Here is an 18,207-nt window from a genome sequence, read left to right as displayed (position 1 = left end):
TTCAAGTATTGGTTTAATCAATAGCTTATGAGCAACTAAAACAAGTTTATCAAGGTTCACAACATAATCTCAAATTCAGCACAAGCTGTTTTTCCTGAGCAATAGTCACTAAATTATTTATAACTGGAGCTACAAAACTCCAAATCACTTTTCGTTAATTTTTCCTGAATATAGACTCGTATATATTCCATCCATAAAATTTCCAGAATTTTAAGTTTGGCCAATCAATACCAGATTTTTCTTAAAATTTCCCCTGTTTCACTGTTTGACTAATCTGACCACTCTTCACTACGAATCAAATTTCTCATTTTACAGAATTCAAAATGTGTTTTATTTGATGTCATTTGAAACTAGACTCATTAAGGAGTCTAAGCATATAAATTTTATCTTATAACCATTTTTGTACAATTTATAATGATTTTCTAAAAACAGAACAGGGGATTTCAGAGTCATTCTGACACCGTCTCACACAACTTTAAATATCTCATTATTGGAAATTCCTTTGCTTACACGGTTTCTTTTATAAGAAACTAGACTCATTAAGATTTAATTTCATGTCTCATTCAGCCTCTAATTCAAGTCCATAAATTTATGGTGATTTTCTAAAGTCACGTTACTGCTGCTGTCCGAAGCAGACTATTTCAAATTACCCTTAAATTCCCAAGCTCAAACACTTAAGAACTTACCATTTGAGCTTAGAACATATCATGGCCACATCTTATCTTATTAAATCAACTCATCATGTCCTATTATAATTGAATTTACTCAACGTTTAAACACTTAAAACTTACCTCGGATGTGGTCGAACAATTTCGGCGGCTATTCGATCACTCTTTCCCTTCCCTTATCCAACTTTGGTCCTCTAAGCTCTTGAGCTTAATTTAACAAATAAATTGATTTAATCATTTGAGCATCAAAAGAGGAACTCAAGGTACTTAGCCCATATATACATACATTAGACATTAAAGTCACATACATATGAAATCATAAATCAATTCAACATATTAGCCCACACTCTCTTTTAGCCGATTGTCTAAGCCAAGATAGAAGCATCAATATGCTTGCCTCTAGCCGAATACATGCAACACCAATCTTCTTCCTATGGCCGAATATGCATATCTATGTTGAGGCCGATTATATGCTTAATACTTCCTACAAGTATAGTTACTTGTATTGCTTATATATCATTTTGTTTCAAGTTCAAAACTCGGCTAATACGCATATATACACTAGTAATCAAATACTAACATTTTGCACTTCACCTTACTACTATTTTACATCTACTTTCTACCATGGCCGAATGCATCAAGACACCATACCATTCAATTTTGGTCATGGGTTACACAAAGAACTTAATGTCTAACTCAAAAATGCCAAAAAGAAAATCCAAGAGTCATCAATCACCATCACATGTATCATTACAAAGCTTTACACTTAGCATGCAAATGACATCAACACAAATTCACCTTAGCCGAAACTTAACTCATCTTCATGCCTCATCACCACAACATCAAACCTCAACCAAGAAGACAACACCCATGGCCGAATATCATCTCCATCTCATAGCAAAGATTTAAACCATGGGCTAGGTATAACTCAAACTAACAACTAAAAACATGCATGAATCTCAAGGACAACATCAAACATACCTTAGTCTAGCAAACCACCATAGCCGATTTTCTCAAGCTCTTCCCCTTCCTTTCTTTCCTCTATTCGGCCAAAGATGTTCAAGAATGAACACTTTTTTTTTGTTTTCTTTCTTCAATTCACGGCAAAGGGGGGGGGGGGAAACATGGATGAGACAATTTTTTTCATCATCATTTACCTTTCCATTATTATTTTATTACCCATACTCCTTATTTTATTTTATTGTTTCCTCCCATGATGCACCAACACAACATGTCTATGACATGTTTTGCCCATCACCCTTTGTCCATCCTAATGTCATGGCCGGCCACTACTAGATGGGGGGGGAAAATTGACATGCAAGTCCCCCCTTTTTCAGCATGCACTAATAGGTCCTTATGTTTTGATCTATCACATTTCAAAAATGTCACACATAAGTCCTATTGACTAAATTCACATGAAATTTACTAAATCGAAGCTTAAAATTTTCACACATTTATTTTAGACAATAAATATCATATTCAAATAATTTGGTGACTCGGTTTAGCGGTCCCGAAACCGCTTTCCGACTAGGGTCAAATTAGGGGTGTCACAACTTACCTCTTTCGTTGTAATGACGAATTAGGTCGACTAATCCGATACTTTGTTTTCCCTTGTTCTATATCCAAATCTCGTTTATATCAATCTATATAATATAAAAATTTAATTATTTAATCATCATTTCATTCAATTTAGCACAATTTACATATTTTAGAAAAATTCATTTTTGCCCCTATTTTTTCACATTTTTGCAATTTAGCCCTTATCACATAAAATCACAATTCATTCAATTTAATACAAATTCATGTTGGCCGAATATTACCCATTCTCATATCAGCCCATATTTTTCATTTATTTTAAAATTCAACCACTAAATTTTCGTGTTTCACAATTTAATCCAAAATTGACATTTTTACCAAAATTCACTTTACAAAACTTGTACATCTAACAACAATGATTTATTTTCCATCATCAACTAAAAAAATACTCATGCATTTAACAATGACAACATTTAAATACTTTAACAGTTTTGAAATCGGAGATACGGGCTAGCTAGATTAAGCTGCAACGATCTCAAAAACATAGAAATTATTAAAAACCAAGCAAAAACGGACTTACATGCTTGGACAATAGGTGGCCGAACCTTGAAGCTCATCCATGGCTTCCTTTATTTCTTCATTCGATGGAAGAAATGGAAGAAATTAAGAAAGATGATAACCTTATGCATTATGCTATTATTTTACTATATTATTACAAAAATTACTACTTTAACCTTAAATAAAAACCATGAATATCATCCATTTAAAGTCCATAATTGTCCACTTACTAAAAAAATGCTACAATTAGCACTTAAGGACCTTAAATTAAGGTTCCATAGCCATTTAACACCTTTAGCTATTAGAACTCCACTTTTACACTTTACGCGATTTTGTCCTTTTTACCGAATTAAGCATTTAAACAGTAAAATTTCTTTACAAAACTTTCACGTAGTTAATCTATCAAGCTGTTAACTTTATTAAAATAATAAAATAAGTATTTTGACTTCAGATTTGTGGTCCCAAAACTACTATTCTGATTTGACCAAAAAACAGGCTGTTACATAACAACCAACCACAAGATCAGAATTTCTAAATATAAAATTTGTCAAAGTCAAAAGTCTGATATTTTTTATAGGCCCAAAAAATAATTTTGCAATTTTTAATTTATCCCCAACTTTCTTTTTGTTCCAATTTAGCCCGATTTTGCTTGTTTTTGTACTTTGGCACTCCAATTGCGTCTCTGATAAAATTTAAGCAAGAAATCACAAGCTTAGTAGTATTGTATTAAAAAATTGACAAAAATTAAGTACATTAAACATATAAAAATAACTTTCTATCAAACTCCCCTTACTTAGCTGATGCTTGTCCTCAAGTGTGTTGTGCATTCTCATACTAGAAACCATTCAATAATTTTGTTCCAAAATCAAGTCTTATTCAACAATCATGACCAATGCAAATAATTTAGGTGTAGCATGAACAAGAATTTACTCAATTTAACCAACAAGTGGTTATAAAATTCTAATAATGTGCAAAATCAATTGTTTCACTAAATTGAAGCTCAATCAAACATGCAAGACAAATGTACTTGATCAAATTATTCAACAAGTTTGGGACATAGTCAAATCTTTTTACGTGAGATAAGATGACAACCCAAGCATCTTACCTGGTTACTCAATTTCATACGCCTCCAAACGAATTGTTTTTCCTTACTCATGGTAGCCTGGTCAGCGGAGTGTTTGCAAGTTTCGGTTCATCACTCGGATCTTTTTATGCGAGGTAAGATGACAACCTAAACACCTCATCTCGGTTACTCAATTTGATCACATTCTGAAATCTTCACTCATAATTAAGCCATCAGTGGAGTAGTATATATATACATACATATTTTTTATTATGTATATTTTATATATTTTATATATTAACATAACATAAAATGACTAAAACGAGATACGAGTACTTTTGTTAAGCAAGTTTAAAGAACTAACAATTTTTGTAGGATGTTGATTTAACCACAATATTTTCAATTCAACAAAACAGTTGTCAATCAAACCAAGTAATGAGCAATTATTCATGAATCACCAAATTAATGAATAATCTTAGTATAAGAATTAACACATACAGTGAAGAGCAAATAATACCATGGCATGTCCTACAAATCCCTCTTACTTAGCCTACATTGCCCTAAATGTGCAATAATAAAAGAATAAGAAAAAGAAGGGTCAAGTGTACTCCCTGTGTATGTTTAATTTGGTGGAGGGTGGTGGAAGTGACCTCTTTGTAATGTAGCAAGGATATTTGAGATTTGAGCCTCCACCATTATTCTTAGAAAACAACACATTAAAATAGATTAAATAACAATTTATTTTTATTTTTATTTTTAACATGAATTAAATTGAATTCAAAATTAAATAAATTTAAATAAATATTTATGGGTTGCCTCCCAAAAAGCATTTTTGTTTAACGTCGTTAGCTTGACGACCTGAAAATTTATTCGTTTGCTCTTCAAGAATTAATTCTTCCACCACATGCACTTGGAAGTTCTCGTTAAAAGGTTTCAACCATTGCCCATTGACCTTAAAGCACTTTTCGGATTCCTCAATCTTAATTTTGACCGCACCATGATGAAATAATTGAGTAATAACGAAAGGACCTAGCCATTTGGTTCGAAGTCGACCTGCAAAAATCCTTAGTGTGGATCATAAAGGAACAATTTTTGTCCTACTAAATTTTTTTTATAGGATATCTTCTGATCACGAAATGCCTTGGTTTTGTCTTGATAAATTTGGGCATTTTCATATGCATCATGTCGGATTTCTTCAAGCTCTTGAATGTGTAATTTTCGATATTCCCCTGCGGCATCCAACTCCATATTGTAGTATTTAATAACCCAATTTGCATTTTGTTCTAGCTCTACTAGAAGATGACACGGTTTATTGAATATGAGTAGGTAAAGAGACATGCCTATGGGTCCTTTGTAAGTCGTGTAGTATGCCTACAATGCATCATTTAGTTGTAGGCTCAAATCCTTCCTATCCGGTTTCACAGTCTTCTCTAAAATCGATTTAATTTCTCGGTTCAAAACTTCTACTTGACCATTTATTTGTGGGTGATAAGTTGTGGCCACTCATTATTTTACCTCATACTTCTTCATAACTACATCGATTATCTTATTACAAAAGTGTGTTCCTCGATCGCTGATCAACGCTCTTGGTGTGCTAAACTTGGAAAAAATAGAGTTTTTCAGAAATCCCACTACAGTTTTAGCATCATCACGATGGGTAGCTTTCTACCCATTTAGATACGTAATCAACAGCGAACACATTATAAATATTACCAAATGATTAAACAAATGGACCAATGAAATTGATACCCCATACATAAAAAAGTTCACACACATGTATAGGCGTGAGAGGCATTTCATTCCTTCGGCTCAAATTACCCGCCTTTTGACATTTTATACATGTCTTACTGTAACACCTTATACTCGACCTAGTCGCTGAACTCAAATATTAGGACACCACACCACCGCCACATCATACACATTGCAAATGGTTTCATTATTAAGTAAACATATTCCATTTTAGCATTTGTAAGAATTTTAAGTCAAACATATTCTAATAATCATTAAATCATGCTAAACATTCATCAATCAAACTTAAAACAAAAGTTAAACATGTTAAATTACTAAACAAAAATTTTGAATTATTCATGTAGGTATTGATACTCATTCGATGATATCGATAATTTCTTTAGATGGTACTGATACCGCTTGAAAAATCGATACCAAAACAATATTCAATTTCTAGCCTAAAATCAAAATACAAGAAAATATCGATACATTTCAAAAAGTATCAATTTTATTACCTCGGGTATCGATACTCGTGATATGGTATCAATACCAAACTACATTACTAACTTCCTACACTTTCAAAAATCATGGAGGTATCAATTTTAAAACCCAAATATCGATACCTCTGCTCTAAGCAACAAAAATACAACATATTAAAGCAATTAGTCCAACCTAACTTAAATCTATTCAACATGCAACTTTCATCTCATCAAACAATCGTCAAAACAACTATAATAATAGCTCAAAACATCAAAAACATGTCCGAGTAGAAATAACATATCAACGTCCAAGTCCTCAAATCCTAAGAACAAATAAGTTATGAAAATCTCCAAAACATCATGGCATTAATTATGCAACAATTCTACCACATTGCCTTATTCCCACTATTCCAAAATAATAACTATAAACACATACTCAAATGCAAAAATACTTGGATTAGTCTCTTGGAAAATTAATCCGCACCGCTCACCTTGCAAAACTAACAGCCTACAAATGTTTAAAAAGGAGTGGGTAAGCTTAAACAAGCTCAGTGAATGACTAGAATAACTATCATGCAAACATGTCATCATGCATTAACGAAACATTCAAATAGCACAATCACAACATTTCCAACTTTAGTGTCATATTACTTATCCATACATTATTTATTGGTTCATTTTTCATAGTAATCACATACTCATTTAGACAAATATCACATTACACATAATCACGTTTAATGATAATTTGGCACTTAAGGCTATAAAACAATAAAGCGGGCTCTATCATCACACATTGGATATACGGATCTCCAACATACCAAATGACTCGTAGAGTCGAACATATCCCAAAAGTGTAGAATATAACTAATACTCTCCAACACACAAATATATCCCGGTGAATGGAACTTAGCTTACATTCCTTTATCTCTAAATTTGTCTCGGGCCTTAATACCCTAAAAACACAATACAAAGGTGAGTACTCACAATCTTATGGCATGCCAATTATATCCAACGGTCTCATAAGGTCACAAGGTAAAATATCCACAATATAATACACATTTACTTACCTATTTTTCACTCATTATCACTGTATATTTGCATCATTAGCATAACATTATCACTGTCATTTGGCACATATGACATGCCCACATTTACACTTTCACAATAGTCATCACAAGCGTATAACACATGTCATAGCATCACATTTTGATTCTCATTTTCACAATCTCATAAGTACATATTTCACAAATTAAACATGAGAATAAGAAAGCTTACACTTAAAATTTAGAGTAGGGGTTTATGCTACTTCTAAATTCTCAATTAACGTAATGAATCGTGTCTATAAGCAGTGATTCGAAACACTCACCATTCACGCTTTCGCTTAAACGCCGAAAGCTCAAACTAACTTTTCCTTAACTCGTAGAATGTCCTAATGGATCTGAAGCTTCAACTAGTAAATCACACAATAAGCACAATCAACATATAGTCAAAGACTCTCCTAAATCAAATAAAAAGACAAGCCTAAGCTAGATTCTCTTTGGAACTAAAACTTTCGACATAACAACTTGAAACTTAATTATCTCAGCCAATACATAATATTTTTGTGTAAAACTAATTCTGTTCATCTAATTATTCACCTACGATTGATTCTCAACTTTTAAACCACGCAAAACTACCCAATTCATGGTATCAAATTTTTTTGACATGTTATGACAATTTTCACGAAAATTCATTAAAACATTGTTATTCTTTCACGAAACTTTAAAATCAGTTTAGAAACCTTCTATTCACATCAAAACTAATCGAAAAATACTTTGAAACCACATTTTTTGTTCAAAATCCCACAATACACCATTAACGACCCAATTTTCGGCTTTTATTCAAAACTTACGATTTAATGGCTAAAAACTCAATTTTGAAAGCTTGATAACATTAAAAACTAATAAGGAATCGAATCGTTAGCTTCTATAGAAGAAAAATAAATGTTTGGTTGAAAATCTGAAAAAATCCACAAACTTGAGAGATGACAAAATCAATGGTGTTTTGGGTGTTTTTCTTGAAATTCTATGGAGATTTATGGCTTGGGTGGTGATAGAAATAAAAAAATAGAGTTTAGGAAACAAAATTTGATGAATCGAGCTTTGGAAATGCAAGGGACGACAAAAACAAAGCAATGAAGAAGTTATCGTGAGTTTGCTGTAATTGGGGAAAAGATTAGGTTGAATTTTAAAATTTGGTTTAACTGCCTTATAAGCACTCAAAATTTAGACCCTCTTACAAATCAACCCTTATATCAAAATTGAAAGTCTTTTCAGCATTATTTTCAAAAATTGATTTGATTTTCAAAAGGCCATATACAAAAACATTTTTGGTTTATCATGCTACAAAATTCTCAAGCATACTAGAGCTAAAATTCTATTTTTACCCTCAAAACTTCTAGGCCCAATTTTGGGATGTGACACTTAGAAAATAAGTAAGCATTACAAAAAATGTGTGGCCAAAATAACTCACACTCAAGTACTTTATGTACAGTACGTTTAGGACCGAAATGCCTTCTATGAGCATAAGAATGACAAAAGCCCATAATAGATTGTACCTCGAGTTCTGTGACACATCGTTGGATTACCTGATTGGAACAATGTTTCTATAGGTAGGTTTCGTCACAAATATAGTATCGTGAATTTTGTTTGATTTTGTTCTTTTCAGAGTATGGTAAATCAGAAGAGATAATACCTTTAGAAAGGTAATTTACCATATCCGCATACCATGGGAAACCGACTTGCGCCGAAAGTAGATTGTTGTCTAAAAATTCATCCTTTAGTGGCGAATCTTCTATTGAGAGTGGCAATCGACTTAAGTGGTCTACTACTAAGTTCTCATATGCTTTCTTATCTTTAGTCTTGAGGTTGAACTCTTGTTAAAGCATAATCCATCTAATCAACCTCAATTTTGCCTTCTTCTTTCCGATGAAATATTTTAAAGTTGTATGCTTCGAGGAAACAATGGTTTTAGTTCCTAAAAAATATGATCTAAAAATTTTCAAAGCAAAAACAATAGTTAATAATTTTTTTTAGTGGTCAAAGTGTTGCTTTGGGCGACATTTAAGGTTTTTGAGGCGTAAGAGATAATGTAGGGTTCTTTCCAATTTTCCACCCAAGGACGACTCTTACACTGTGATCACTTACATCACACATGATCTCGAAGAGATAATCATAATTCATTTATTGCACTATGGGAGTTGAAACAAGCCTATGCTTGAGAGTATCGAATGCATCCTCACATGCTTGATCGAATTCAAACCCTTTGTCTTTTTGCAAGAGATTACATAGCAGTTGTGAAATCTTCAAAAAATCCATAATAAAATGGCTGTAAAAACTTGCATGGCCTAGAAAATAATGGATTTCCCTCATAGTCGTAGGGTACGAAAATAAGTTAATTACATCAATTTTGGTCTTACCAATTGCAATCCCTTAGCAAAGACAACATGGCCTAAAATTAATCTCTTATAAACCATAAAATGATATTTTTCACAATTCAGAATGAGATTAAATTCTATATATCTTTCCAAAATCTTAGTGAGGTTTGACAAACATTCACTAAAAGAATTTCCATAAATCGTGAAGTCACCTACAAATACCTCAATTATTTTCTTGACATAGTCGGAACATATGCTTACTATACACCTCTAAAATGTGGTCGGCACATTGTAGAGTCCAAACGGCATCTATCTCTAGGCGAATGTGCCAAAAGGACACGTGAACGTCATCTTTTCTTAGTCTTCTGATGTCACTAGAATCTGGAAGAAACCTGAATAGCCATTAAGGCAACAATAGTGAGATTTATCGGCTAAGCATTTGAGTATTTGGTCAATAAAAAGAAGTGGAAAGTGGTCTTTTTGAGTTAAAGCATTCAACTTCCTGTAGTTTATGTAGACTCTTCACTCGTTTTGGACTAGAGTGTGAATCAATTCACCTACTGAATTTTTAATTACAGTCACACCAATTTTTTTAGGTACTACATGAACTGGGCTAACCCAATTACTGCCTAAAATTGGGTATATCATCCCGATGTCTAGTAATTTCTAGATTTCCTTTTTCACGACCTCCATCATCAGTAGATTGAGGTGTCTTTGAACTTCTTTTTATAAGCTTGCATTTTCCTCTATCAGAATCTTGTGCATACAGGTTGAGGGACTTAAACCGTTAATATCGACAATCGTCCATCCAATCACCCCTTTGTAATCCCTTAAGACTCGAACTAAGTTCTCTTCTTCCAGTCTCGAAAGCGTACTTGAAACTAGTACCGATAAAGTGTTTCCTTTTCCCAAGAAGATGTACTTTAAATGTTTCGATAACAGTTTGAGCTCCAATTTCGGGGCTCGCAAAATGGAAGGCACGAGTTTAGTTTGCGAATGAGACAATTCAAATTTTTTACCTAGACTTTTTGGGAACTATGGTGCTTCCATGCGAATAACAGCTTCACATATTGATTATTCAATCGTCAATAATTCTTTTAGTTTTTCCATAGCATTGAGATCTAAACTCTTGCAAAGCACAGTTTTTAATTCATCATTTTTTTGATATTTAAAATGTAATTTGTAAATAGTTCAATTATGTTAACACTAGAGACATTCCTCATTGCACTAAGGTGGCCCATGGCCTCATAAACATTGAACTTGACCACTTCACTATCAAATTCTTTATTATTTCATTCAAATTCTTTAATTCTTTTAATTTACTAATTCCAGTCAATGCTATTATTGTTCTCTTACCTGCTCGATGTAGCACGATCTTTGTCTTTTTTTTTATTTCTTTGAAGCACGTTTTCTTGTCTTTTGTTTTCACTTTTGCAATTCTTCTCCTTTTTCCTTCTCTCAGTTTTGTGTTTTCGTTGTTTACTGGGCTCTTAGCCATGGAAAATGAGATGGCAGGTTTAAGTATTGATTATGGCGAAGAAGAGGCGTGGCTCCTGCCCATTGACTCTGAATCCCAAAAATTGACATTTAAGCTCTGTTAGTAGGATGTTTTCTTACGATTAGTGTGGTTCACTTTTTGGCAATGAGGAATACAATGTCAAATCTTTGGCACCCTTTAAAGGGCGTTCAGATCTCAGATCTAAGGATAAACAATATTTTTTTAAATTTTACAATGAGGTAGATATTAATCAAGTGATAAATGGGGCTTCATGGACTTTTAATAATCACCTAGTATTTATTCATCGATTAGTGGAAAGTGAAGATCCGATGCAAGTCCCCCTAATATTCTTGTTGTTTTGGATTCAAGTGTACAATCTTCCCCTAAGATAGTTTTTGGAAAATGTTGCAAAACAATTTGGTTGTTTCGTTGGTAAATTTCTGGAATATGATAAAAAAAAATCAAATCGGGGACTAAAGAATTATCTCCGTATATAACACCAATAACCCTTATCCATCGTCGAATTAAAGTTACAGAGTATTACCGTACAACTCAAAACAATTAATAAAAAGTAGAATCAAATTTACCAAATTAATTAGAAATTTATATTAAGGTAGAACATACATTTATGAGCCTTAAATCAAGCCTACGAGGCCCTAAAAATAGTTTAGAAATAATCAGGGACCAATTCGAAACAAATAAGAAAGTTTAGAAAAAAATAAAAAATTTCAATACAGGGGTCACACGGCCATGTGTCCAGACTGTGTGACAGAGCCCAGACCGTGTGGGTCCGGACATGGCTGTATGACTATCCACACGCTCGTATAACTCTCTAACTTGGGTCACACGGCCGTGTCGGCCATGCGCCAGCCCGTGTGTGCCCAAAAATGACTCAAAACTTGGCCATTTCCCATCCAATTGCTTAGGAACCTAAACATATTCAATAGTACATGTTCTAAAGACTTTAAAGGGCTTTCAAAATCACTCAAAACTTGCCAAGCCATCAACCTAAAGTCCAACCAATGTGTCATCGGTGACACCATAATTAAATCACTTAGCATTTAACTACCTTAGGTACATTATACAAGCCACATCACCTACACAAAACAAATTACTTTCAGTTCAAACATACCATACCTAAATCATATCAAGCTTACCATTTCATGCTTGCCAACTTATGCTTAAACTTGGTATTAAATAATGCATACCACATTTAGTTACTCATATCATAACATCAAATACACACTAAAAACATTATAAATACTTAGGAACTTTTACAAACATAACCAAATGCTCCTATTGCATGCCATATAAGCCAAATGTAGTTTGAAATCTACCATAAGATCACCGGATAGTATGATTCTTCAACTTAATTAGATCTCCCGATTTTCACAAAATGTATCTACAAAGAAAAGATGAATAACACAAGTAAACTTTCATAAAACTTAGTAAGTTCATCGATTAAACGATAAATCTTACCAAATCAAACCTAATAATTCAATTAACATGATTAACAAACAGAGTTGCTATCAATCATGGTTCACAACAGGTGAGTAATGCTTGAACAATAGTACAAATCAACTTTCCACATTTTAATAACATTCAATGATTAATAAAATATTGTCCGATGAACGATATAAAGATGTGAGTACACAATTAACCATCTAGAACACACTAAATGTTCATATGAGCCAATCCAACTGATAACACACCTTAACACTAAGTGCCTAGCCTGTAGGCTAACACTTGCCTCTATAACACACTAAAAAAAAACACTAAAATATAACACGATAGTCTGCAACAAATATAGGACCCCGGTATATTTAGTGAATAGAAGATATACATAAATCATCGTCACATCTCATATCGATCTCGTATCGCACACATAACAACCTATTGGCATGTCAATTGTACTCTATCCAATATTCATCGGCTTAGGAGATATCAACAATAACCAGTGATATATCAATCCATTACTTCAATTTTTTGTTTCATGGTGTCTATACATCATCCATCAATCAACGATTTAATTCATGCAACAAGCATTTAAGAAAAAAATGTGTTAAGATCAAACCGAACGAACTTACCAGATTAAACTGCGGTAACAATAAAAGTAAAAGGGGCTATTTCGTAATTTTTTCTTTTTCTTAGTTTTTCACTCGTTCTAGATCTAAAATAATAATTTCATTCAATTAACTGATTCCAATAGAAAATTAATTCATTTTATGCAATTAAGTCCTTTTAGGCATTTTTACAAAATAACCACAATATTTTACCTTTTATGCAATTTAGTCCCTAAGTTCAAAACTTGCAATTTAACCAATTTTGTCTAAAACCTAGCTTAGCTGAACCATGGAGGAGCTCACTACAGCCCATATTTTTTTTGTTAATTCAATTAAGTACAAGTAATTTTACTATCTTTACAGTTTAGTACTTAAACATTAAAATCATCAAAATCCACTTTACAAAATAGTACTATATAAGAACCAAGCTTACTAAAATAACATAAAATTTCAAGAATAACTCAAACTCATCAATGGCATAATCCACAAAATTTAACAGTTTTACAATTTAACCCCCAGTTTAGCTAGATTGAACTAATACGAGCTCAAAAAACATAAAAATTATTAAAAACGAGCAAGATTTACCTACCCAATCAAAGTGCCCTGCCTCGACGAAAGCTCCCTTATTTCATCTATGGCTATTTAGTTCTTTCAATAAGAAGAAGAAAGGAAAGATTATGATATTTACCTTTAATTCTTTAATTTTAACTTACCATTTAACTATTTACAACTTTAACCTTTTAATATAAACTTAATAATTGCACAATTATTCCAACAATTATTTTAAAATTTAACAAAACAAGCTTAATTTTAATTTAACCCTAAACTAATTAGGACTTCATAATCAAATATCCCAAAATCAAATATCCACCACCGCTTGGACTTTTTAACCATGGTTTAATCACCATTTTGGTCCCTTTATTATTTTAAATCTATAACGACTAACTCCTACCTCTTTTACAATTTAATCCTTTTTATTAATTAACTATCTAAATGATAAAATTTCTTAACCAGAATTTAATACGACATTAATGATCTTGTAAATATTAAATTAATATCTACAGACTGACTCGTAAGAGTTGTAGTCCTAAAATCACCATTTTCGACACCACTGAAAAATGGGTTGTTACATCGTATCCAAGTTCAATTGGATAGTTGTCGACCTTCGAAGTGATGTAAAAAAATCATGATTTTTCAATTGAAGTTTACTTATGGAAATTTTTGGTATGATAAGTTAATTCTCTTTTGTTTCTTGTGTGCCTGTTTGGGCCTAGTGTTAACTTTTTCCCCGTCACACTTAACAATGGCTTGAAAGAGATGGAACTTGGATGGGATCTGTCCTTGAAGGCCCAACCGAGAAGAGCCACCACCATAAACAGTGTATGGCTTCGAGATGAAGGCGATGAAGATTTTCGGGATGCAAATTTGGAAGGCAAGATTTAAGGCAGAATTCAAGGGATGGGATTAAACAAGAATAGTGGATGAAGATCAATCTTATCTTGTATTTTAAATAGGAGGGATTCCCAAATCAAATTTATTCAAATAAGGTGGGATCTTCTAGTGGGTTGGGTTGGGTTGATATGGAGAAATAGGGGTGAGCAAAATTCGATTCGACTAGAAAAAATTGAAAAAAATTCAAATTTAGAATTATTTTAATCGAGTTAATAGAATCAACTCAATTTTTTTTCAAATTTTGAGTTCGAGTCGAGTTGAATTTTCAAATTTGAATAAACCGAATAAAAACTATATATTTTTTTAAAATTTAAATTTATATTCTCCAAGCCCAAACCTTTTTAGGCTTTTACTTTACCCTAATTTTCCCCTGAGCCCAAACCTTTTTATTTTTCCCATATTTCTCCCAAGCCCGTCTACCCCACAAATCCATTTGTTCCAATTTCCTCCCCCAAATCAAACCCTCCAAGTTGGCAACTCCATCATCCATTCATTATTCCATTCAATTCAAACCCCCAAATTTATCTTATTCTCCAAAAAACCTTAAATTAAACGCCAAATCTATCATTCTTCATTTTCAAAAATCCCTAAAATAAACTTTCCATTCTTCATCCTCTTCTTCTTCTTCTTCTTCTTCTTCTTCTTCTTCTTCTTCAGTTCATTTAAACTCCCTAAATCAAAATCCCTACCTCCAAATCAAATTGGTGTTCCTTCTAGCCAGCACACTTTGTTCTCTTCAGTCTAAGCTTGAATTTTTTGCATCTCTGAGGTTTGTCCCGAAACACCATTTTATTATTTGTTGAAAAGAGAAAAGAAATATACCTAGGAGATTCCATTTAACCATTGATCAATCTAAAAGAAAGCCTTGAAATGAAAAAAAATCTCTAAATTAACTTTTTAATAGTGGCAGCCGCCAATTTTAATAAATAGGAAAAACAAAAGGCAATAGTTTTAAATCAAAAGCCAAGATATGCTGGATGCAGAAACAAAGAAAATTTGACTCGTTTAACAAGTTATTACATATCTTCAATTAGATTCTTCATACATATATATAATTGGGAGTGTGGATTTGGTTAATATATCCAATGAATATAATTAATGTTGTGGCTGAATCTCATTGGATGAATATTTGTTTATTGTCATGTATTTTGCTATGATGTTGGGTTTATGAATGGTGGTTTGTCCTATATTACTCTGATATTCACTATATATATTTATATTTGTTTTCATTTTAAAATATATAATCCTTTTCAGCTGGACTAGGTCACTGTGTCAATGTCCATAGCCATATCAATTATTTTTTTATTTAACTATTTTATTTTTAATGAAACATTACTATGAACTACAAATTAAAGGTTACTTAAAAATAAATTTAAAGGCTGCAATTCTGAGACATCTCTTGGATGAGCCTACAAAAAGTTGAAAAAGATATTGCAATCCTAGCACTTTTATTTGAACCATGTAGATTGTTTTAATTACTAATAGATTCTTTACCCTACAATACAAAAATAGCTAAAATTTAATCTTATTTATTTTTTCGAGCTTTTCTTATATCATTAATAAATTTAATCTTCCATTAGATAAATCAGTTATTGGTCATAGTTAGTGATTGCAACAAATGTTTACTTATAAATGGGCAATCCAAAGCAAGATGGTTCAAATCAAAGTTCACAAAATTCTTCCCCAAGTACAGATGATCAAACAACAGCCAAGGAAAATGTTCAAAGAAAGATTACTCCAAAGGCAACTTGTTGGAACCATTTCACCAAATATGTAACTGAAGAGAAGGAGAAGAAAGCAATGTGCAATACTTCTAATGCTACTTACACCATAGAATCGACTTCGAGTTATACAAAAAATTTGAATAATCATTTGAAAACATGCTTACAAAGACCTCAAGGTAATACTTCTGACCCGAAGCAATCAAAATTAGCATTTGTGAAGGCTAACTAAGAAACAACGGATTTATCAACTTGGGTGTTTGCTGAAGATGTTGTTAGAAATGCATTGGTTCATATGACAATTGTGGATGAATTGCCTTTTAAAATTGTAAAGGAAGAAGGCTTCAAATACTTTCTTTCTATAGCATGCACATGGTTTAGTCTTCTATCTCGTTGGACAATTAGAAGGGATTATCTTGTTTTATTTAACTCCATGAAGTGTGTAATGAAAGATTATTTTGAAAAAGATATAAGTAGAGTTTGTTTGACGACAGACACTTGGACTTCATTGTAAAGGATATCTTATATGGTTTACAACACATTAGGTGGATGATGAGTGAAGGTTGCAAAAAAAGATTATAATTTTTGCCCAATATCTATTCATAGAGGTGAAAGCATAGGTCAAGACCTTGAAAAATGTCTTTGAGATTAGGGGATTGAGAGGGTCTTCACTATTACGGTTGATAATGTATCTGCTAATAGTGTTGCCATTGAATACATGAGAAAGAAATTGAATCATTGAAATGCTTTTGTTGTAAATGGAAAATTTATGCATATGAGATATGTTGCACATATTCTTAATCTCATTGTGCAAGATGGTATTAAGGATGCTTATGTTTCTATAGATCCAATTAGAGGTGCTGTGAGGTATATAAGAGCATCACCATCAAGGTTGACAAAATTCAACCAACGAGTAAAAGAAGAAATGATAGATAGTAAGGTTCAATTGTGTTTAGATATGCCTAATAGATGGAACTCAACATATATGATGTTAAAGATGGTAGAAAAATATGAGCGTGCATTTGAATCATATGTTCGTGATGATCATAATTTTTTTTCTTGACCTCAGTGCTGGAGATGGGAGTTCCTACATTTGATGATTGGGAAATTTTTTGAAGAGTTATAAAAGTATTAGAGCTTTTTTATCATCTTACATTAAAGGTGTCCGAATCTTTGCATGTTACCTCTCATTTACATTTTGAAGTATTGACGGATATGCATTGTCTTTTTGATGGGTGGTAAGATTATGGAGATTTAGACATAATTTTTATGACTTCCAAAATGAGGGATAAGTATAATAAGTATTGGGAGTGAAGGAAACAAGATCAACATGCTAGTTTAATTAGCGATTATCTTTGATTCGTGATGTAAAATGAGCTTTTTGGACTTTAGGGTTAACTTGCTTTTTCCTAATGTTGCTAATGACATTATGAAAACGATTGATAAATAATTACATTGCTTGTTCAATGGGTATTCTTATAATGCGGGAGAATTCACTTGTTTGAAGATAGATCTAGTTTTTCAACAAATCTTTTCAGTTTAATGGAAATAGATTAGTTAAAAATACAAACGAGTTGGCCAAGAAAAAATACTTTAGAAGAAAAAATAAGTTGGACTAGAAAGTAAATCTGAGTTGGATAGGTATTTGGGTGGGGAGAAAGAAGTAAACAATTCAAGTTCATTTGATTTATTATTATGGTGGAAAATGGATAGTCCTAGATTCCCTATTCTTGCACAAATGACTCGAGATATTCTTGCTATTCATATCTCAACAGTTTCCTCAGATAGGTGGGCGTGTTCTCCATAGTTTTAAAAATTCTCTAACTCCTCTCATGGTTGAGGCTTTGGTTTGCACATAAGATTGGCTTCGTAAATCTAGTGATGGCATCAATCTTGAAGACTATGTTGATGAACTTCAAACCATGGAAGATGGTAATATATTAATTTTGATTTATAAAATAAGCTTTTGTGTTATTTATATTAGTAAGTAGGGGTGAGCAAAACTCGATTCGACTCGAAAAAATCG

This window comes from Gossypium hirsutum, chromosome A02, assembly GCF_007990345.1.
Source record: "Gossypium hirsutum isolate 1008001.06 chromosome A02, Gossypium_hirsutum_v2.1, whole genome shotgun sequence".
In the NCBI taxonomy this organism is placed as follows: Eukaryota; Viridiplantae; Streptophyta; class Magnoliopsida; order Malvales; family Malvaceae; genus Gossypium; species Gossypium hirsutum.
The sequence above is the reverse complement of the archived record's forward strand: the minus strand, read 5'-3'. Positions refer to the sequence as shown.